This window comes from Ornithodoros turicata, unplaced genomic scaffold, assembly GCF_037126465.1.
Source record: "Ornithodoros turicata isolate Travis unplaced genomic scaffold, ASM3712646v1 ctg00001142.1, whole genome shotgun sequence".
In the NCBI taxonomy this organism is placed as follows: Eukaryota; Metazoa; Arthropoda; class Arachnida; order Ixodida; family Argasidae; genus Ornithodoros; species Ornithodoros turicata.
In genome coordinates this window covers 108174-129333 of record NW_026999477.1, presented here as the reverse complement: position 1 = coordinate 129333, position 21160 = coordinate 108174, and the positions used below count along the sequence as shown (strand labels likewise).

At 46.8% G+C, this 21160-nt stretch overlaps 1 protein-coding gene across 4 annotated transcripts in view; it reads left to right on the top strand.

Annotated features, from left to right (window-relative positions):
• Positions 1-401: 401 nt before the first annotated feature.
• LOC135376519 (uncharacterized) overlaps positions 402-21160 on the top strand; it is a 30641-nt gene continuing 9882 nt past the window's right edge. The window contains exons 1-4 of one of the 4 annotated variants that reach the window (XM_064609032.1): positions 403-1606; positions 3112-3236; positions 3378-3470; positions 19275-19468. The gene's annotated coding sequence lies outside the window, so the exon portion shown is untranslated. Of the gene's footprint in view, positions 1607-1654; positions 2695-3111; positions 3237-3374; positions 3471-19274; positions 19469-21160 lie in introns of those variants that run through there. The other 3 variants (XM_064609031.1, XM_064609033.1, XM_064609034.1) reach the window with 3 other exon arrangements.

The following is a 21160-nucleotide window of genomic DNA, read 5'->3' as shown; positions in this document are numbered from 1 at the left end:
GTCCGAAGCTTTGTTGGATTTTTTTGTGAGCGTTATACTCCCGTAGAAGAAAGATTAAAAATCGAGCAAAATTTCACTCCATGTATTTTCTATGGCCTATCTCACTCAAAAGACGCCATTTTCTGCTGTGTGCGCTTCATTTTCATTTCACCACACACAGGTGGCATCAGCATGGGACAAGACTGGAACAAGAGGATTGGTGCACAACATCAGAATTGGCAAGTCACATCGTTGTAGGCAGCGCTACCTGTTTGAAGTGATGGGAATGTGAAGCAGACACAAGAAAAAATGGCAGTGTTTGTGTGGGATAGGCCATTGAAAATGCATGGGGCAAGATTTTGCTTTATTTTTAATTTTCTTTCTACTTGATCGTAGCGCTTACAAAAAATTTGAATGAAACTTCAGATAAATGGCTATCAGCCTGCAAAGTTTGGGATGGGCCAGACCTAGTCTTCTATTTTTACAGTGCGATCGAAATGTGTGACGTTTGCTAGAATAACCCTGTAGTTGTACGACAACATACCAGATCAGAAAACAAAGCGTTATTGGATTTACAGACAACATTCTTTGACAAAGTCTTCCACCGTGACTTCATGCATCCGAAGGAAGACATCTGTTCTGCAGTCATGTTCTCGAAGTTGTTTCGAATGATGGACTACAGAAGACATATTGTAGGGAGAAGCAAATACCCAGAAGGTTTTAACGCAGTTCCATTATAATACCCACTCAACAAGCATATTTACCTCGAATACCATCACTTCATCCTCATTTCAGGAACATTTCCGTCTCAAATTATACCGAGACCAGGCAAATCTGGCGTCACCATTTCGGGCGTTCTCCTTTGGAGCATTCTACAGAGGAATAACCTACGTGTGGGAAGCGTTAACTTTAAAAGTTATAATCTCCTTCGCATTACCGTCTATTCCGGACTTGTGCCTTATGCGAACTTCGTCTCGAGATTTTATCGGCCAAATCGAGCACATCGACTCACTCCAATCTTCCCTATAACGCCAGAGGAGCTGCAAAGCTGTTTGCCTTCTATAGTCCAGAAAGGATATAGAACAGAGGTGCATAAAGTCTGGGAAGATAGCAGGGATTGTACCAAAGAGATTACATAATGTCTTTAATGCAGAGATTAAAAAAAGTCTTAAAAAGGGATTGTGTTGAATCTAGCCCTCACTCTGAGGGAAAGTGCCAACAATATCCTCTCCTCTATTAAATTTCCTCGGCATTATACAACTTTCATTTACTAAGGTACTCGCTCCAAAGCAATCATACCCGATGACCTCATCTCTGCTCTCTCAATCAAAGCATAGACTATATTTGAATGTGTGTTCACCACATTCTAAACTACATTTACTTAAAAGGCATGATGTACCAGTGAGAGACTTGCAGTGTAGTGGTGTAACTCTATTCCTCCAGTCTTACTCTAAACCCACATTCCCACACCAGGAAGTGACACTCGCACGACAAAGGCGCGGTGAAAGATAACGCCTTATCTGCCTTCCACATAAGCAGGTTTCCCATATGCGTCGCTTCAGACTCCGCCCGGTGACCGATGGATCTCCATCTCTTCACGTGAACATCAGTGAAACTCCAGAGTAAGGTGAGATCCCCAATGCGTATATTTTTCACTATTATTTATGCTGCGTTGTAGCGTTTCACCGTGTAGTCCCGATATTTTTTTTACTGTTCTCACAGTGTTTGTAACTTGTACGTGCCCTGCGTCTGGCTACTTAAATTTCCCAAGGATCACCGAAGCGTGCCCTTCATTCTCCTCGGATTAATATAAAGCGCCACTCTCACCGATGGTCGCTCAGAATTCCCACCTATTTGTGCCGTCTGCCTTTTTTTCCCTTTTTTGGCGGGTGTGTTACGGTTAATTCGAATGTGCGTCATTAATGTTTCTATGCCTAAATATCTGCGTAGTTCGCTCATCATTATCCCCTTATCGTCTCAACACGATTTGTTGCATCCGCAGTGGGGAACAATGTCACTTGCCATCCCTTCTCGTGTGTGGTGGTGTCTTTCTGAACAATTACTGTGGTCTTTTTCTCATAGTTCGTTATATAAAGTGTAAGTTTAATGATGTCCTCGCTAGGAAAGGTCACCTTGGGCGGTTTCCAGGTGCAAAAACAACTGATAAGACGATGAGAACCCATGAAGGGATCACGTGAATATCCATTCGAACCTTATCTATTTTTTAGTCTCCGTGCAGTGATTGTGTGTAACTGTCGCTTACATAGGGCATAAGACATCGTAATATATAATCGTTTTCCGTTCTAGCTTAATCAATGCGTTTTATAATACACATTTTTATATTTGTGCAGTTTTGTCAAGTGTAAGATATTACAATTCTAACGGTCGTTCGTGAATATTAATGTCCAAGTGAAGGGTGTGTCTACAAACAAGATGGCTATTAGCGGTTGTTTTAGGAGGAATTAAAGCTCAAGAATATTATAGACATGGGAGGGGGCATTTAAAACATTACGAACAGTTTACAAGATCTTTTACAGTTTAGGGGGATGACCTTATGAGCGTCTTTTGTTGCCGGAAGATTTAACGCAATTTTTATAATCTTTTTTATATGTGTTTATTTGAATTCCGTGTGAGCACCGCGAAGCAACAGTGGCTATGAGCGGCGTACAGACGTGAACAAATGGAGAGAGGACAGCAGGAAGGAGTTGGGGACAGGTGGGTTAATGTGCGTCCTGGGCCGACTTCAGAGGGAACTGTGGGGGCAATTCGTCTAGAAAGTCCTGGGAAAACCCAGGGAAAACCTCAGAGAGCACCGCCCGTGACAGGATTCGGACCCGTGTCACGTCCCAATCTCGGTATAGCAAAGCGATCATCCTAACCACTATGCCACGCCAGCTGGTTTTGGTATTATTCCACTCTAAAAGTGGACCTCGGCTCTCCACCAATCAACGTTTTGTACATGCTTTGTACTATATACACCTTGGAACGTCAAGTGAAGTATGTAATTACAAAGCATGGAGCGGGCCTTATATGGAGAGAAAACACGCTTTCCGCCACGCTTGTGACGTCACGTCTCATCTCGAACGATGGCAGATCATCAGGGCAGTTTTTAAGTCGCGTGGCACGTTACAGGAGGGACATTGGTCTGACCTTGGAAAAGCCATGACGACGAACCAGGAAACCATCAGTGCAGGGTCCAAAGACTGACACGTGATCCGTGGGGTACTTGGACGAACATCACGTGATGTCCAACAAAGGTACGTGAGACTCTAATACTGCTATAGGCTCCGTGGTGGCGATGTTACAGTGAGCCACATAACATAGTTGGTCCCTGTGACCCTGGTCACGCTCACATTCCCTCGACATTTATTTCTTTATTTTTTACTTTGGCGTAGAAGGTATTCGTTGAGCCATTCGACGACACTCTTTCATCCAACCAAGGGCACCCAGGGGAACTGCGACGCTTGTACACTTCTATAACATCGAATAAGGTAAGTTCTGTCACAGCCTTCTGTCATTCAGAATGTTATTTCGTCTTCTGATCTGTTCAAAATGGGAGTCTTCCGCCTCCCTGCCAAGATAGAGAGAAAAAAAAAAGTCAAATGACGTTACAAGTTCCTTCCTAAAGGGATACAGTTGTCGGCCTTTATACAGAACCTATAATCGGAACAATGGGACGACGCTGAAGTAAACAATGTAAAAATAGACTAAATTGAGAAATGAATCTCATAAATCTAACTTTGAAAGTAAACTTTCCAAAGTCGATGGTCTGTATCTGCGACGTGCCAATAAAGTCGCAGAAAATAAAGTTTAAAAGACAAATTTATTTTACTGATAAACGAGTCCCGAATAATGCGTGCTGGAGTAGCCAATATCGACTGCTTTGGGACTAGCATCTACATTTTTGCCTTCACCATTCGATCAATCAATCAATCAATCGTTCCTTATTCCTTCTTTATACGTCCGCATCTGCAAAGTATCGATTTCATTCCTCCTTCGGACACTCCTGGGTTGCCAGACCAAACAACGGAATAAGTCACGTGTCTCCAGGACCTATACATAATATGACGGAGATGCAGACTAGCTGTTGGAGTAACCTCAGCTTGAGCAAGCCTCTGCGATGGGCGACACAGCCATGTCGTGTTTGTTTTTCTTTGTCACCCATCGCTGAGGTTTCTTCTATCAATAGTATTGGCGGCTCTAATGTACTTATGTCATTGAAATCCATGTATCCACACTGTGTTCTCTCAAAGTGTTGCTTCTACTTGTGAAGTATCATAAAGTTGATTTCTAAGTTTTGAGAAGTGCGCCGTCATAGTTTGCGCGATCTGCCACACGTCTGGCCACATTGATCCACTAAGTTCGCGCAAGGTTGGCACAATGTTACAATTTTTTTTTTTAACCACCAGCAAGAGTTCGCTCGTGTCGATATCGCTGTCGTGTCCTGGCTCACGTCACACAAAACGTCATCTCCAAGTCATGGGATCTTGTTTATGTTCCGTTTTTGACTCTGTCATAAAATATGATATGTGATACCTCGATCACAAAATAGACGCGCTCCGGCAAATATCAGGCCGAGGAACTTGTACCTATACTATTACTATAGACTTTTTTTTTTCGCGTGGAAAATATTTTCGCGTTTTCGAACAAAGCTGCTTTGAGGAGTGATTCGCGACACAGGTTCCCGGGGGTGTTTTGCCCTTGCATATCGTGCCGCGGTAAATACTTGGGCATATTTCGGCACGTACAGGTCACGACAAAAGTTTACGGAACACGCGAGCTGTGTACTTTCACCTCTGCACGACACCCTAGCGGCAAGCGGGAACTGGCGAAATGAGGCCAGTTCACTGCGTCAGAGGGGTGGACGACTGCTCTCTTAGCGACACACTGAGGTAGTTTCGGTGTTAATACTCTTGTATGTGCCCGTGAAGTGAGTTGGATTACAATCAATCAATCAATCATCTATGTTAGCGTCAATTGTTTATCAGCTGGTCACCACTGACCCGAAATGTACTGCAAATCAAGTGCAATAGGGGTGGACGGGTAGGTGGAAGGCCTTGAACAGATTCGCGAAACTAAAGAACACTGATAAAACAAATACCCTCCACCCCTATTGCACTCGACTTTCAGTGCATTGTGCTGCTTGGGGAGTTCCATAATAAATGAACTGTTTACAAGCTATCTTTCTTTCTCTTGTCTGTCAGGGCTCTCCAATAAAAGCAATACACTGTAAAGTGCTGCCACCACGATTCATCCTTGTTATCACGGTGATACCGCCTAACTCCCCGTCTTGGCAATCTTTGAGTCACGTGCCATTGGCGAGCACAACAGTTAAATCAACTCACCTTGCGGGCACCGTACCGAAACTACCGCAGTGTGTCGCTAATGGCGCAGTCGTCCACCCCTCTGAGGCAGTGAGCTGGCCTGACTTTGCCAGCTTGCGCTTGCCGCGAGGGTGTCGTGCCGAGGTGAAAGTACAGTGCTCGTGTGTTCCGTAAACTTTTGTCGTGACCTTTACTAAGACATCCGTTGTTCACGGGGATGGCGGCGTCTTAGGTCAATCCCTTTATTCTCCTCACATGGGTAATGGGGGAAAAGATCCTGTACAATGGCCTTTTAGGACCCTGCAGGAGGCCATAGTACCTGCATGTCAGCCAGTTCTTATGCATTATCACTCAGGGCACTGAACAGTTTGGTTGAGATGTCGTATTATCATACAAGTTGGCTTTGAGAAGGCGGAGAAAGGCATGTTGCGGCTTCGTGGTATACGCCTCGTGCACAGACTAAAGGTGGCGCTTTGCGCAGCCACGTAGCGGTGGGAAAGCCAACTTTTTGTGTGAGTCGTCCGATATGAAAACCAGTCAAAAGTGTATGGCGGGCGTCATGAACATCGAAATTGTGTGTAACTTTGTGGATTTCAGTCGCTTCAAACTCCGAACGACTAGTTTCGGTCCTCAGCGGTCATCAGACTATAAGGCATGCCGAATCAGGCATGTCAGCGTTATTCCAATTCTTTTACCTTTTCTTCGTGAGCACTGAACTTGCTTGTGTTTTCTTTTATACTTTTTACAGCAACCTTGCAAAGGTTGCACCTACAGCACAGGGATGCAGAATTATCTTTAGCTGAGTCAGGAAAAGCGAAAAGGTCCAAGCTAATCGGAAATTCGGTTCTGAATGGAGAACATACATCACATCACTCAACGCAACACGAACGATATACGGTCTGATCACGGCAAGCAATTAGGATCATTGGCATAAAAGAAGACAGATAGAATCCACGGAGTAACTTATTTTGTGACACGTGTACGTTTGACGGCCGACATTAATTTTCTTCTCATGTCCACTTCGTGTGGATTTGGCGGGAAACTCTAGAACCTTGTACCCCGTGGGGCGTTCTCGAGTCCCGAAGAAAATGGTCCCTGGTTGCGTGGCGGAAACAATGGTCCAACGGGGTTCCGTGTACACAAAAATAGCTTATTTTGTGACAGGTGTACGTTTGACGGCTGACATTAATTTTCTTCTCATGTCCACTTCGTGTGGATTTGGCGGGAAACTCTAGAACCTTGTACCCCGTGGGGCGTTCTCGAGTCCCGAAGAAAATGGTCCCTGGTTGCGTGGCGGAAACAATGGTCCAACGGGGTTCCGTGTACACAAAAATAGCTTATTTTGTGACAGGTGTACGTTTGACGGCTGACATTAATTTTCTTCTCATGTCCACTTCGTGTGGATTTGGCGGGAAACTCTAGAACCTTGTACCCCGTGGGGCGTTCTCGAGTCCCGAAGAAAATGGTCCCTGGTTGCGTGGCGGAAACAATGGTCCAACGGGGTTCCGTGTACACAAAAATAGCTTATTTTGTGACAGGTGTACGTTTGACGGCTGACATTAATTTTCTTCTCATGTCCACTTCGTGTGGATTTGGCGGGAAACTCTAGAACCTTGTACCACGTGGGGCGTTCTCGGGTCCCGAAAAAAATGGTCCCTGGTTGCGTGGCGGAAACAATGGTCCAACGGGGTTCCGTGTACACAAAAATAGCTTATTTTGTGACAGGTGTACGTTTGACGGCTGACATTAATTTTCTTCTCATGTCCACTTCGTGTGGATTTGGCGGGAAACTCTAGAACCTTGTACCCCGTGGGCGTTCTCGGGTCCCGAAAAAAATGGTCCCTGGTTGCGTGGCGGAAACAATGGTCCAACGGGGTTCCGTGTACACAAAAATAGCTTATTTTGTGACAGGTGTACGTTTGACGGCTGACATTAATTTTCTTCTCATGTCCACTTCGTGTGGATTTGGCGGGAAACTCTAGAACCTTGTACCCCGTGGGGCGTTCTCGGGTCCCGAAAAAAATGGTCCCTGGTTGCGTGGCGGAAACAATGGTCCAACGGGGTTCCGTGTACACAAAAATAGCTTATTTTGTGACAGGTGTACGTTTGACGGCTGACATTAATTTTCTTCTCATGTCCACTTCGTGTGGATTTGGCGGGAAACTCTAGAACCTTGTACCCCGTGGGCGTTCTCGGGTCCCGAAAAAAATGGTCCCTGGTTGCGAGGCGGAAACAATGGTCCAACGGGGTTCCGTGTACACAAAAACAGCTTATTTTGTGACACGTGTACGTTTGACGGCTGACATTAATTTTCTTCTCATGTCCACTTCGTGTGGATTTGGCGGGAAACTCTAGAGCCTTCTTCCCCGTGGGGCGTTCTCGGGTCCCGAAAAAAATGGTCCCTGGTTGCGTGGCGGAAACAATGGTCCAACGGGGTTCCGTGTACACAAAAATAGCTTATTTTGTGACAGGTGTACGTTTGACGGCTGACATTAATTTTCTTCTCATGTCCACTTCGTGTGGATTTGGCGGTAAACTCTAGAACCTTGTACCCCGTGGGGCGTTCTCGGGTCCCGAAAAAAATGGTCCCTGGTTGCGTGGCGGAAACAATGGTCCAACGGGGTTCCGTGTACACAAAAATAGCTTATTTTGTGACACGTGTACGTTTGACGGCTGACATTAATTTTCTTCTCATGTCCACTTCGTGTGGATTTGGCGGGAAACTCTAGAGCCTTGTACCCCGTGGGGCGTTCTCGGGTCCCGGAAAAAATGGTCCCTGGTTGCGTGGCGGAAACAATGGTCCAACGGGGTTCCGTGTACACAAAAATAGCTTATTTTGTGACAGGTGTACGTTTGACTGCTGACATTAATTTTCTTCTCATGTCCACTTCGTGTGGATTTGGCGGTAAACTCTAGAACCTTGTACCCCGTGGGGCGTTCTCGGGTCCCGAAAAAAATGCTCCCTGGTTGCGTGGCGGAAACAATGGTCCAACGGGGTTCCGTGTACACAAAAACAGCTTATTTTGTGACACGTGTACGTTTGACGGCTGACATTAATTTTCTTCTCATGTCCACTTCGTGTGGATTTGGCGGGAAACTCTAGAACCTTGTACCCCGTGGGGCGTTCTCGGGTCCCGAAAAAAATGGTCCCTGGTTGCGTGGCGGAAACAATGGTCCAACGGGGTTGCGTGTACACAAAAACAGCTTATTTTGTGACGCGTGTACGTTTGACGGCTGACATTAATTTTCTTCTCATGTCCACTTCGTGTGGATTTGGCGGGAAACTCTAGAACCTTGTACCCCGTGGGACGTTCTCGGGTCCCGAAAAAAAATAGTCCCTGGTTTCGTGGGCGGAAATAATGGTCCAACGGGGTTCTGGGTACACAAAAATAGCTTATTTTTTGAGACGTGTACGTTTGACGGCTGACATTAATTTTCTTCTCATGTCCACTTCGTGTGGATTTGGCGGGAAACTCTAGAACCTTGTACCCCGTGGGACGTTCTCGGGTCCCGAAAAAAAATAGTCCCTGGTTTCGTGGGCGGAAATAATGGCCGAACGGGGTTCCGTGTACACAAAAATAGCTTATTTTGTGACGCGTGTACGTTTGACGGCTGACATTAATTTTCTTCTCATGTCCACTTCGTGTGGATTTGGCGGGAAACTCTAGAACCTTGTACCCCGTGGGGCGTTCTCGGGTCCCGAAAAAAATAGTCGCTGGGTTCGTGGGCGGAAACAATGGTCCAACGGGGTTCCGTGTACACAAAAATAGCTTATTTTGTGACACGTGTACGTTTGACGGCTGACATTAATTTTCTTCTCATGTCCACTTCGTGTGGATTTGGCGGGAAACTCTAGAGCCTTGTACCCCGTGGGGCATTCTCGGGTCCCGAAAAAAATGGTCCCTGGTTGCGTGGCGGAAACAATGGTCCAACGGGGTTCCGTGTACACAAAAACAGCTTATTTTGTGACACGTGTACGTTTGACGGCTGACATTAATTTTCTTCTCATGTACACTTCGTGTGGATTTGGCGGGAAACTCTAGAACCTTGTACCCCGTGGGACGTTCTCGGGTCCCGAAAAAAAATAGTCCCTGGTTTCGTGGGCGGAAATAATGGTCCAACGGGGTTCCGGGTACACAAAAATAGCTTATTTTGTGACACGTGTACGTTTGACGGCTGACATTAATTTTCTTCTCATGTCCACTTCGTGTGGATTTGGCGGGACACTCTAGAACCTTGTACCCCATGGGGCGTTCTCGGGTCCCGAAAAAAATAGTCCCTGGTTTCGTGGGCGGAAATAATGGCCGAACGGGGTTCCGTGTACACGAAAATAGCTTATTTTGTGACGCGTGTACGTTTGACGGCTGACATTAATTTTCTTCTCATGTACACTTCGTGTGGATTTGGCGGGAAACTCTAGAACCTTGTACCCCGTGGGACGTTCTCGGGTCCCGAAAAAAATAGTCCCTGGTTTCGTGGGCGGAAATAATGGCCGAACGGGGTTCCGTGTACACAAAAATAGCTTATTTTGTGACGCGTGTACGTTTGACGGCTGATATTAATTTTCTTCTCATGTCCACTTCGTGTGGATTTGGCGGGAAACTCTAGAGCCTTGTACCCCGTGGGGCGTTCTCGGGTCCGGAAAAAAATGGTCCCTGGTTGCGTGGCGGAAACAATGGTCCAACGGGGTTCCGTGTACACAAAAACAGCTTATTTTGTGACGCGTGTACGTTTGACGGCTGACATTAATTTTCTTCTCATGTCCACTTCGTGTGGATTTGGCGGGAAACTCTAGAACCTTGTACCCCGTTGGAGGTTCTCGGGTCCCGAAAAAAAATAGTCCCTGGTTTCGTGGGCGGAAACAATGGTCCAACGGGGTTCCGTGTACACAAAAATAGCTTATTTTGTGACACGTGTACGTTTGACGGCTGACATTAATTTTCTTCTCATGTCCACTTCGTGTGGATTTGGCGGGAAACTCTAGAGCCTTGTACCCCGTGGGGCGTTCTCGGGTCCCGAAAAAAATGGTCCCTGGTTGCGTGGCGGAAACAATGGTCCAACGGGGTTCCGTGTACACAAAAACAGCTTATTTTGTGACACGTGTACGTTTGACGGCTGACATTAATTTTCTTCTCATGTACACTTCGTGTGGATTTGGCGGGAAACTCTAGAACCTTGTACCCCGTGGGACGTTCTCGGGTCCCGAAAAAAAATAGTCCCTGGTTTCGTGGGCGGAAATAATGGTCCAACGGGGTTCCGGGTACACAAAAATAGCTTATTTTGTGACACGTGTACGTTTGACGGCTGACATTAATTTTCTTCTCATGTCCACTTCGTGTGGATTTGGCGGGAAACTCTAGAACCTTGTACCCCGTGGGGCGTTCTCGGGTCCCGAAAAAAATGGTCCCTGGTTGCGTGGCGGAAACAATGGTCCAACGGGGTTCCGTGTACACAAAAATAGCTTATTTTGTGACAGGTGTACGTTTGACGGCTGACATTAATTTTCTTCTCATGTCCACTTCGTGTGGATTTGGCGGTAAACTCTAGAACCTTGTACCCCGTGGGGCGTTCTCGGGTCCCGAAAAAAATGGTCCCTGGTTGCGTGGCGGAAACAATGGTCCAACGGGGTTCCGTGTACACAAAAATAGCTTATTTTGTGACACGTGTACGTTTGACGGCTGACATTAATTTTCTTCTCATGTCCACTTCGTGTGGATTTGGCGGGAAACTCTAGAGCCTTGTACCCCGTGGGGCGTTCTCGGGTCCCGAAAAAAATGGTCCCTGGTTGCGTGGCGGAAACAATGGTCCAACGGGGTTCCGTGTACACAAAAATAGCTTATTTTGTGACAGGTGTACGTTTGACGGCTGACATTAATTTTCTTCTCATGTCCACTTCGTGTGGATTTGGCGGTAAACTCTAGAACCTTGTACCCCGTGGGGCGTTCTCGGGTCCCGAAAAAATGGTCCCTGGTTGCGTGGCGGAAACAATGGTCCAACGAGGTTCCGTGTACACAAAAACAGCTTATTTTGTGACACGTGTATGTTTGACGGCTGACATCAATTTTCTTCTCATGTCCACTTCGTGTGGATTTGGCGGGAAACTCTAGAACCTTGTACCCCGTGGGGCGTTCTCGGGTCCCGAAAAAAATGGTCCCTGGTTGCGTGGCGGAAACAATGGTCCAACGGGGTTCCGTGTACACAAAAACAGCTTATTTTGTGACGCGTGTACGTTTGACGGCTGACATTAATTTTCTTCTCATGTCCACTTCGTGTGGATTTGGCGGGAAACTCTAGAACCTCGTACCCCGTGGGACGTTCTCGGGTCCCGAAAAAAAATAGTCCCTGGTTTCGTGGGCGGAAATAATGGTCCAACGGGGTTCCGGGTACACAAAAATAGCTTATTTTGTGACACGTGTACGTTTGACGGCTGACATTAATTTTCTTCTCATGTCCACTTCGTGTGGATTTGGCGGGAAACTCTAGAACCTTGTACCCCGTGGGACGTTCTCGGGTCCCGAAAAAAAATAGTCCCTGGTTTCGTGGGCGGAAATAATGGCCGAACGGGGTTCCGTGTACACAAAAATAGCTTATTTTGTGACGCGTGTACGTTTGACGGCTGACATTAATTTTCTTCTCATGTCCACTTCGTGTGGATTTGGCGGGAAACTCTAGAACCTTGTACCCCGTGGGGCGTTCTCGGGTCCCGAAAAAAATGGTCCCTGGTTGCGTGGCGGAAACAATGGTCCAACGGGGTTCCGTGTACACAAAAACAGCTTATTTTGTGACACGTGTACGTTTGACGGCTGACATTAATTTTCTTCTCATGTACACTTCGTGTGGATTTGGCGGGAAACTCTAGAACCTTGTACCCCGTGGGACGTTCTCGGGTCCCGAAAAAAAATAGTCCCTGGTTTCGTGGGCGGAAATAATGGTCCAACGGGGTTCCGGGTACACAAAAATAGCTTATTTTGTGACACGTGTACGTTTGACGGCTGACATTAATTTTCTTCTCATGTCCACTTCGTGTGGATTTGGCGGGAAACTCTAGAACCTTGTACCCCGTGGGGCGTTCTCGGGTCCCGAAAAAAATAGTCCCTGGTTTCGTGGGTGGAAATAATGGCCGAATGGGGTTCCGTGTACACAAAAATAGCTTATTTTGTGACGCGTGTACGTTTGACGGCTGACATTAATTTTCTTCTCATGTACACTTCGTGTGGATTTGGCGGGAAACTCTAGAACCTTGTACCCCGTGGGACGTTCTCGGGTCCCGAAAAAAATAGTCCCTGGTTTCGTGGGCGGAAATAATGGCCGAACGGGGTTCCGTGTACACAAAAATAGCTTATTTTGTGACGCGTGTACGTTTGACGGCTGACATTAATTTTCTTCTCATGTCCACTTCGTGTGGATTTGGCGGGAAACTCTAGAGCCTTGTACCCCGTGGGGCGTTCTCGGGTCCCGAAAAAAATGGTCCCTGGTTGCGTGGCGGAAACAATGGTCCAACGGGGTTCCGTGTACACAAAAACAGCTTATTTTGTGACACGTGTACGCTTGACGGCTGACATTAATTTTCTTCTCATGTCCACTTCGTGTGGATTTGGCGGGAAACTCTAGAACCTTGTACCCTGTGGGGCGTTCTCGGGTCCCGAAAAAAATGGTCCCTGGTTGCGTGGCGGAAACAATGGTCCAACGGGGTTCCGTGTACACAAAAACAGCTTATTTTGTGACGCGTGTACGTTTGACGGCTGACATTAATTTTCTTCTCATGTCCACTTCGTGTGGATTTGGCGGGAAACTCTAGAACCTTGTACCCCGTGGGGCGTTCTCGGGTCCCGAAAAAAATGGTCCCTGGTTGCGTGGCGGAAACAATTGTCCAACGGGGTTCCGTGTACACAAAAGTAGCTTATTTTGTGACACGTGTACGTTTGACGGCTGACATTAATTTTCTTCTCATGTCCACTTCGTGTGGATTTGGCGGGAAACTCTAGAACCTTGTACCCCGTGGGGCGTTCTCGGGTCCCGAAAAAAATGGTCCCTTGTTGCGTGGCGGAAACAATGGTCCAACGGGGTTCTGTGTACACAACAATAGCTTATTTTGTGACACGTGTACGTTTGACGGCTGACATTAATTTTCTTCTCATGTCCACTTCGTGTGGATTTGGCGGGAAACTCTAGAACCTTGTACCCCGTGGGGCGTTCTCGGGTCCCGAAAAAAATGGTCCCTGGTTGCGTGGCGGAAACAATTGTCCAACGGGGTTCCGTGTACACAAAAGTAGCCTATTTTGTGACACGTGTACGTTTGACGGCTGACATTAATTTTCTTCTCATGTCCACTTCGTGTGGATTTGGCGGGAAACTCTAGAACCTTGTACCCCGTGGGGCGTTCTCGGGTCCCGAAAAAAATGGTCCCTGGTTGCGTGGCGGAAACAATGGTCCAACGGGGTTCTGTGTACACAACAATAGCTTATTTTGTGACACGTGTACCTTTGACGGCTGACATTAATTTTCTTCTCATGTCCACTTCGTGTGGATTTGGCGGGAAACTCTAGAACCTTGTACCCCGTGGGGCGTTGTCGGGTCCCGAAAAAAAATGGTCCCTGGTTGCGTGGGCGGAAATAATGGTCCAACGGGGTTCCGTGTGCACAAAAATAGAGCAGTCACTCTGGAAACTCGATGAAACTAATCATAGCCGACAAATGCTATCATTCGCCCTCCTGGGGGCTTAATCGCTTCATCGTCGTTACGGTCGTTACAAGCTAACGAGTGGCGGGAAATTTAAAAAGGTGGGCATGTGATACAACATGTGCACGGCACTCTTCGCGCGATACGTGAAGGCCGTGGTACACGTCACGCGCAATGTGTCACGTGCCCACCTTTTTGAATTTCCCGCCACTCGTTAGCTTGTAACGACCGTAACAACAATGAAGCGATTAAGCCCCCTGATTTGTTAAAATTGGGGGACACAGGTTTCTTAATTAACATCGATGTTTATGAAAAATAAAAGCAGCACGTCATTCAATGGCGAAAATAAAAGCAATTACATTCGCGTGCACATTTTATTATCAAAACATACGAGAAAAGGTCTATACCTCCTTTTTCAACAAATGGGGAGAGCGAATGGTAAAACTCGATCGGCTGTGACGTGTTTCATCAGTTATCGGCAACCACACCCTTGTATTTTTGGGCGCGTAGGAGCCTGGGGGACCATTTTTCTGCCCACACAACCAGGGACCTTTGTTTTCCCCATACCCGGCACTATCATACGTTTTTGTACACCCAAGGACGCACCAGATTGGGCGGTACGGCATTACTTTTCGCAGTTATCAGTTCAGGTGCGGCGTCAGCGATGCAAGGTGACGATTGACAGCGTACGAATAGCAATCGAAAACCGAGCGGACTCACACAACTAGTTCCTATGGCTGGCGCCACGATTTTCCGTGGCGCGGCGGACGCTTAGCTTAGAGCGTATGGTGGAATATACGTGTACAATGCAATGTGTTTGTAGGGGTAACGAAAGCGTGATCGATTTACATTTCTTTACATCTTGCATGATGGGAGAAACCATTCTTCTGCGGCTTGCTTCAACTTTCTATGCTGCATGGAGTAGAAAGGGTCAAGGTAATCACGGTACAGCGTAGAACGCAGCACGATTTTTGCCCTGATATGGCCAAAGTAATCCGCGGGAACTTAAAATCGCGATTGTGGATAAATGCGCGAAAAATAAAAGGAACACTTCTACAGTCTTCTCGTAGGCATTCTTTGCACGTTTTCTTTGCCATATCTAAATGTGCGGGTCGAATTCGCTTCCCTTCATTTTCATGTGGATCAGGAAGAATACCATGATGTCACAAACTCATGGTGGCTAAATGTGTGTCATCTTGGAACGCAGCTCTTAGGCGCCCCCACCAGCGTTGACAAGTACCGGCGTTTTAGAAGCTTGTTTAGAGTCAGGCGTAGTCTTCGCCCGTCGCAGCCATAACTCCGTGCCTACAGGAACCTATCGCTACGCCACTCTTCCTCATCTTAATCCTACCGGGGTCATAATCTAACGAAAAAGCCATCAAAGGTTTTCTCGCTTTGTAACTTAGGGAAAGCGGTCATACCTGGCAACTGTACACTCGTGCTGGAATTCGACGGAAAACAATCCGTTTTCCCATTGCGTTTGCTTGTACTGCTGTAATAGGGTTGGGACCCCCAATGTGCACATTCAGTTGAAGAAGAAAGTCGCGCGTCTATAGACCATCGGTAGTGTATTCTCTAGACCAGTTTCCGCGGGTGACGTCACAAGGCCGGTGTGGGCAAAACAAATTAACAGAGAGTCCAGGACAATGAGAATGGGCGACGCCATAATGGAAAATGCCATGGAGGAATGAAACACAAGGAGCGGCCCTTCCGACGGGACGAGCGTATCCGGCTTCGCATTGTATTCTGGGATACTCCTGTCTACCACTTGACCGCTCACGTGACCCTCCAGACAGCATGGCGCCAGCAGAGCAGACGACGCGAGCTGTAGTTGTGTCACAGCTTATATGGCAGTATTAAGTTGAACGCGTGCCTGCGCTTTATTTCTGTGTGTTCGAATGTTTACTATTCTATTAGAAGACCAGTCACAGTGTGCAGAACGCAAAAGGATTCCGTGGGACTGGAAACATCACGTGTTGCAACGGTTACTTCCAACGAATGTACGTCCCTTGATTAGGTGGAAAAGAATGCCGTTCCATTAATCAGATTTGTACAACAACAGAAGATATGAAATGAATCTGCGGCACAGCTTGAGGTCCCAAATGAACAATTCAAGATGACTCCAACACACAAGGCCGAGTAAAAGTAAAACAACTAACCATGTACTTACGAACAACACGTAGCCGTAACACATTACCATAGGTCGTTTCTACGATGGTGCTCACGTTTTCATAATAAATTACTTTCAAAAAGCAAAATCATACGGAGAGCAGCACGAGAAACAAAGCATCGCAAAACCGAAACTTTAGAGGGGATCACGTGGTGGACAGGAAGCAATGGGCGATGTTGACTCGAGCGACCGCTAGAGGGTGGCTACGCTAGCCTGGCGCGGAGAGCCGCTCCTTGTGTTTCCTTCCTGCATGAGAAACGCGAGCCCACCAGAGCTCACGCCGTGCACAGCTCGGTGGCCGGCGCCAGATGTAGAGCAAATGCTCTGCTCCCCCGACGGCTGCTGACGTATCGCGTTTCACCGAGTGCCGTCGTTCGTGTCGTTACGCTCCGCTCCGTCTCACTTTAAAGGCGCTGTCACACTGGACCGACTCGACACCGACACTGACATGGCGCCGACGGAAGACAGACGTTGTCACCGTACTTTGTATTGCAAAACACAACTGTGACACTGCGCCGACCGACAGCGACAGACGCAATTCAACAAAATGTCGCTTCTGTATGATACATTTGGATGACAAAATCGGAAGACAGACAATGTCTGACGATGCGTCGTCAATGGTTTGATCGTTGCTCAAAGTATACCGCCGACAACAGACACATACTGCACGAAAAGTTTTTTTTTCCTTTTTTTTCAGGCATAGATTGTGGCTTGGCCTATTCACGAATGGTATTAAATGGTAGAAGTATTTGCATTTACTTAACAACAGCAACTATTTTAAAAGCTTCGTTCCGTGCCTGAAACTTGCATAGCCTAAGCACGGGGCATGCAGGTCTCCCGATCATTGAGTAAGCGAGTCGCACACTCGTTTCGGTAGCATAATTTATTACAAGCACTCTACTAGATATGTTGGAACATGAAGTGTTGTTACAAACTCAGCTCTGAGGACAGAGCTGACTCAACAGTTCAAGGTACAACAGTAAGACGGAAGAAATTGAACTTGCGGTTGCGGAGTCCAATTGTCCAGAAGTTCAACCTAGGGGTCCCTCTTCGGGTGGGGTTGCGAAGGTAGGGTTGCGAAGTCACTACACGGAGCACCGTTGACGAATCGCAACACGGAAAAGGGATCCATGAAGGCAAACAACACACATGACAGTGCACACAATCCCACTTCACCTGACATTGCGTCAGGTGAATGCCAAGGGCCAAATATGCCACGGAAAGCGCATTGCAAAGCCTTCCAAGGCGAACTGAAGCAGGGGAGACATAGCGTCAAGGAATGAGATACACCTGCGTCTGTGTCGGCCTCGATGTTCGTGATAATGACTACTAAGTGTAAACAACAATTCGTCGTACTTTTCCCAAAAGGCTTATTCGGGACGCCATGTTGAAGGAAGGGACTTGTCTGTTGTCGCTGTCATTCAGTGTGCCAGGCCTGTTTGTCAGGGGGGTCCGTCGATAGCGGCATTCGGCGACGGCCGACATACGGATGTCTGTGTCGACCGTCTTTTGTATGCGCAGTGTGACTGGTTCGCGGACACGCCGCCTTTGGATGTCAGTCGACAGGTTCTGTAGATTGTCGGCCCAGTGTGACACCGCCTTAAGCCACCCTTAACGAACAGAGCGAACGAGGAGGGAAGCAAAGGATGAAAGTATGGGAGGAGGAAAGCAGAGAGGAACGTACGGCGATAGTGCGGAGAGCGCGAGGAGGAAAGTGAAGGAAGAGGGTGCTACGAGAGGAGTCGAAGGAGCTGTTTAACTTTGTACCCTTTAAACGTTTTCTTCCCCACAACATTGCAAGGCCGATGTACAAAAGTAGTGCAGGATACGCCATTACCGCCTACAAATTGTTTTGACCTGTTTCGGGGGTGCGGCGGATAGTACAGATTTCTTCACGCTACAAGCAGTGCGGAAGGGCTTCAAATATATTTCCACTCACGCACTCGGTTGGTTTGGAAAAGGATAGCCTTCATCCAAGAGACTAACATAAATGCACACCTCCGGGTTTAAACCGGGTCCGTCTACCATAGAAGTTGTGACAGTATACCAATGCCTGTTAAACGGAAGAAACGGGGTACGTGTTTATTAGAGACGCGATTTAACAAAATTCACATATGTTAACGGGGAAGTATCGTAAAAAAAAAAAGAACATTACGACAGTATACTAGGGTACCTGCTCGGAAGCCCTGCGTGACAATGGGGCGAGCCCCTGCAGAGTGACCGCAGAATGGCCACCCGGACGGCCGCACCCCTTGTGAACTTCTTCCAACCCTCCTACAACAGAGCCCACTTAAAGGCATGGTCTCTTCGGTCCCAGTCGATGCCGAAACTGTACTCTTATGTTGTTCTTCGTAGACCACACACTGCGGTATCCAAAATGCCCCACGCGATAGAGTGGCGCAGCTTGACTCTCATTCGATGGAATCCATGGGAAATGCAGACGCCGTACATTGATGGCATGCCGGAATTCCATCTCTTGGTGAACGACCAAACCTCACTGGCTAAGAAACAGTGAAGTCGCGGCATTCAGAAAAAGAATGCCGCAACCGTGCAGGTGCATCGCATAGTTTTGGGGCGTACTAGATCCTGCCGGATAACTCGTACGAGACAACTCGTATCAAACTCGACCAAGACTAGCATAACCTGTACCTTGACAACTCATGCCAAGCGATAAATCGTGCTAGCACTGCATGAAGTCCTGGTATAAATTGTCCCGAAATTAGCAGTCTTGGTATTATCATACTTTTAGTTGTCCTGGTATGAATGTTGTGTGGTATGAGCTGGGTAGGAAGTAAGAAAACGCTCGAGCAGCGGAGGCTCCGGTGGCGTGATGTCTTTAAAGGGATTTAAAGTCCCTTCATTTAATGTCAAAGCCCTTTTCGTACGATAAAAAAAGAAAGAAAAAATGTCCATGTGGGTTGTCGACCGATACCGAGTACAGTGGTTCCGCTTTCACGGCTGAGTTTCTGGACACGAGCGTCCTTTCAAAAGAGAAGTGAATTCCCCTTTTTGAATTCATCAGGTCACTTCCCTGCTTTGGAACGAAAATCACTTACGTCGCCGGACTTAAGTGCAATCTATACAGTGTTTTCTAAGACATTCTTCTGTTTCTTTCGTTCCAGATACCTTGCTCGTACTCCGCTACCTGAGCTGCCCAGGACGTTAAGAGTGAGTAGGTAAAAGCACACAGAGGGACGACATCAACACAGGAGCACACAGTCTGTGTGCCCAGGCTCAGGCTTTTACATAATGGACTTCTACCACCAGCTTGCCTGCATATGCGCCATCTTGTAGGGTTTCCTTGCTCTGCTGTACGGTACGTATTCTTTTTATTTAGCCCCGACTCCAGAATGCATTACCCAACACCTCACGCTCCCACGTGGTCTATACATGACCTCCTTACCCCAACCTAGCGTAATTGGGACAAAAATCATTGCTTTGCTGTTTGAGTCCTGTTCTGCCCGTGTGCCTTGTATGTCTGGGACCCTACCCAAGTGTGAGGCAACACAAGCAGACGAACAAACACTACTAGCTGGAACGGACATACTAGAAAACCTCTGTTGCTACAGTCGTATTCTGTCCTAGCATTGTTCTGAATTCATTAATCATTTGCACTGATCTTTTATCACAATATTATTGTTGCTTCACAATGCCTTTCAATCACTGATCGTCCATATTGGCTTCCTCGTGCAGCTTCAATACTCCTGTTTTTTTTTTCTCATTAAGAAATTCACTTTACATACATGGCATTCCATACCGAAGAGACGTCCAAGTGTATTCTTTCTCTTTATTCTGGTTCTGCGCCTTCCTTGCATTCAGTGTATTAAATGCTTCGTTGCTTGTTTGATTCTCGTCCTGCGTACGTGCCTTTTATATACTTGCATTTGTCTACTTTTTATCTACCTCCGTTTACTTGCAAATATGATATAGTCCACGGCTATCAGGGAGCCGACGTGTTCCCACGAAATGTCCGTCGTGGTCTGCAGAGTCAAATAAGGAAACAAGCAAAGTTATCGATAAAAACTGAAAACTCAAAGACACGAGACAACAACCTAAAATACAGCAGTGACGGTATATCATTGCTGCTTTTTATTATACCACTTGATCCCAGAGCAAAAAAAAAAAAAAAAAACAAGAGTCCCTGTAGCCACTGTTGCTTCGCGGCGCAAACACGGAAAAACAAGAGTCGAGGTCTAGAGAAATTGGCGCATTTGACCTATTTATAGTATTTCAAGTAGTGTTGCATACGTTCCTAAATGCCTCGTTAAAATTACAGGAATCTCACGCTTCATCTCCAAAGATATATCTTCGATATATCTTTCTCCGAAGATATCTCCAAACAATCTCCAAAGATATATCATCCGCGTCCGATCCGCAGATCACAACAAGTGTCCATATTTCATCCGAACCCAGAAGTTTCTTGCGGATATCCGCGGGTATATGCTTCCATACGCGAGTGGTGCAATGCTTCATACAGGGTGTTCAACATTAAGCTTTCACGTGCGCTACGCAAACACAGCGATGACAGGAAACCGGATGATAACTTTACGCTACTTGAGTAAGAAACAGGTGCTGCTAATTATGTAGCACCTGTTTCTTACTCAGGGAACAGAAAAATTTGCTCCAGTTTTCTTTTGGTCGCCTATTTATAAAGTGCTAGTGAAAGCTTAATTTTGAACACCCTGTATATATGTGGGCCTCACTGGAACCTAGGACAGCATGGACGATGAACCACCACCTCGAGATTCCGTCGTTTCCAGTACTGCCATGTAAATGACTTTTTTGCACGTTCGCCTTTTCCTCTAGCGTTATAATTTGTTAGACTTTCCGTGGTTAATATTTTTGCTGAATTGTTCAGCATTTAAATGTGACAGTTAAAGGGAACTTTCGTGAGCTGAACATGCATCTACGCGCCTATAATATTCATACTGGTGAATTTGAACTCCACAGCGTTCAATTGGAGCCATGTTCCTTTGGTCCGCGTGGTTGTCATATTAAAAACCAACCA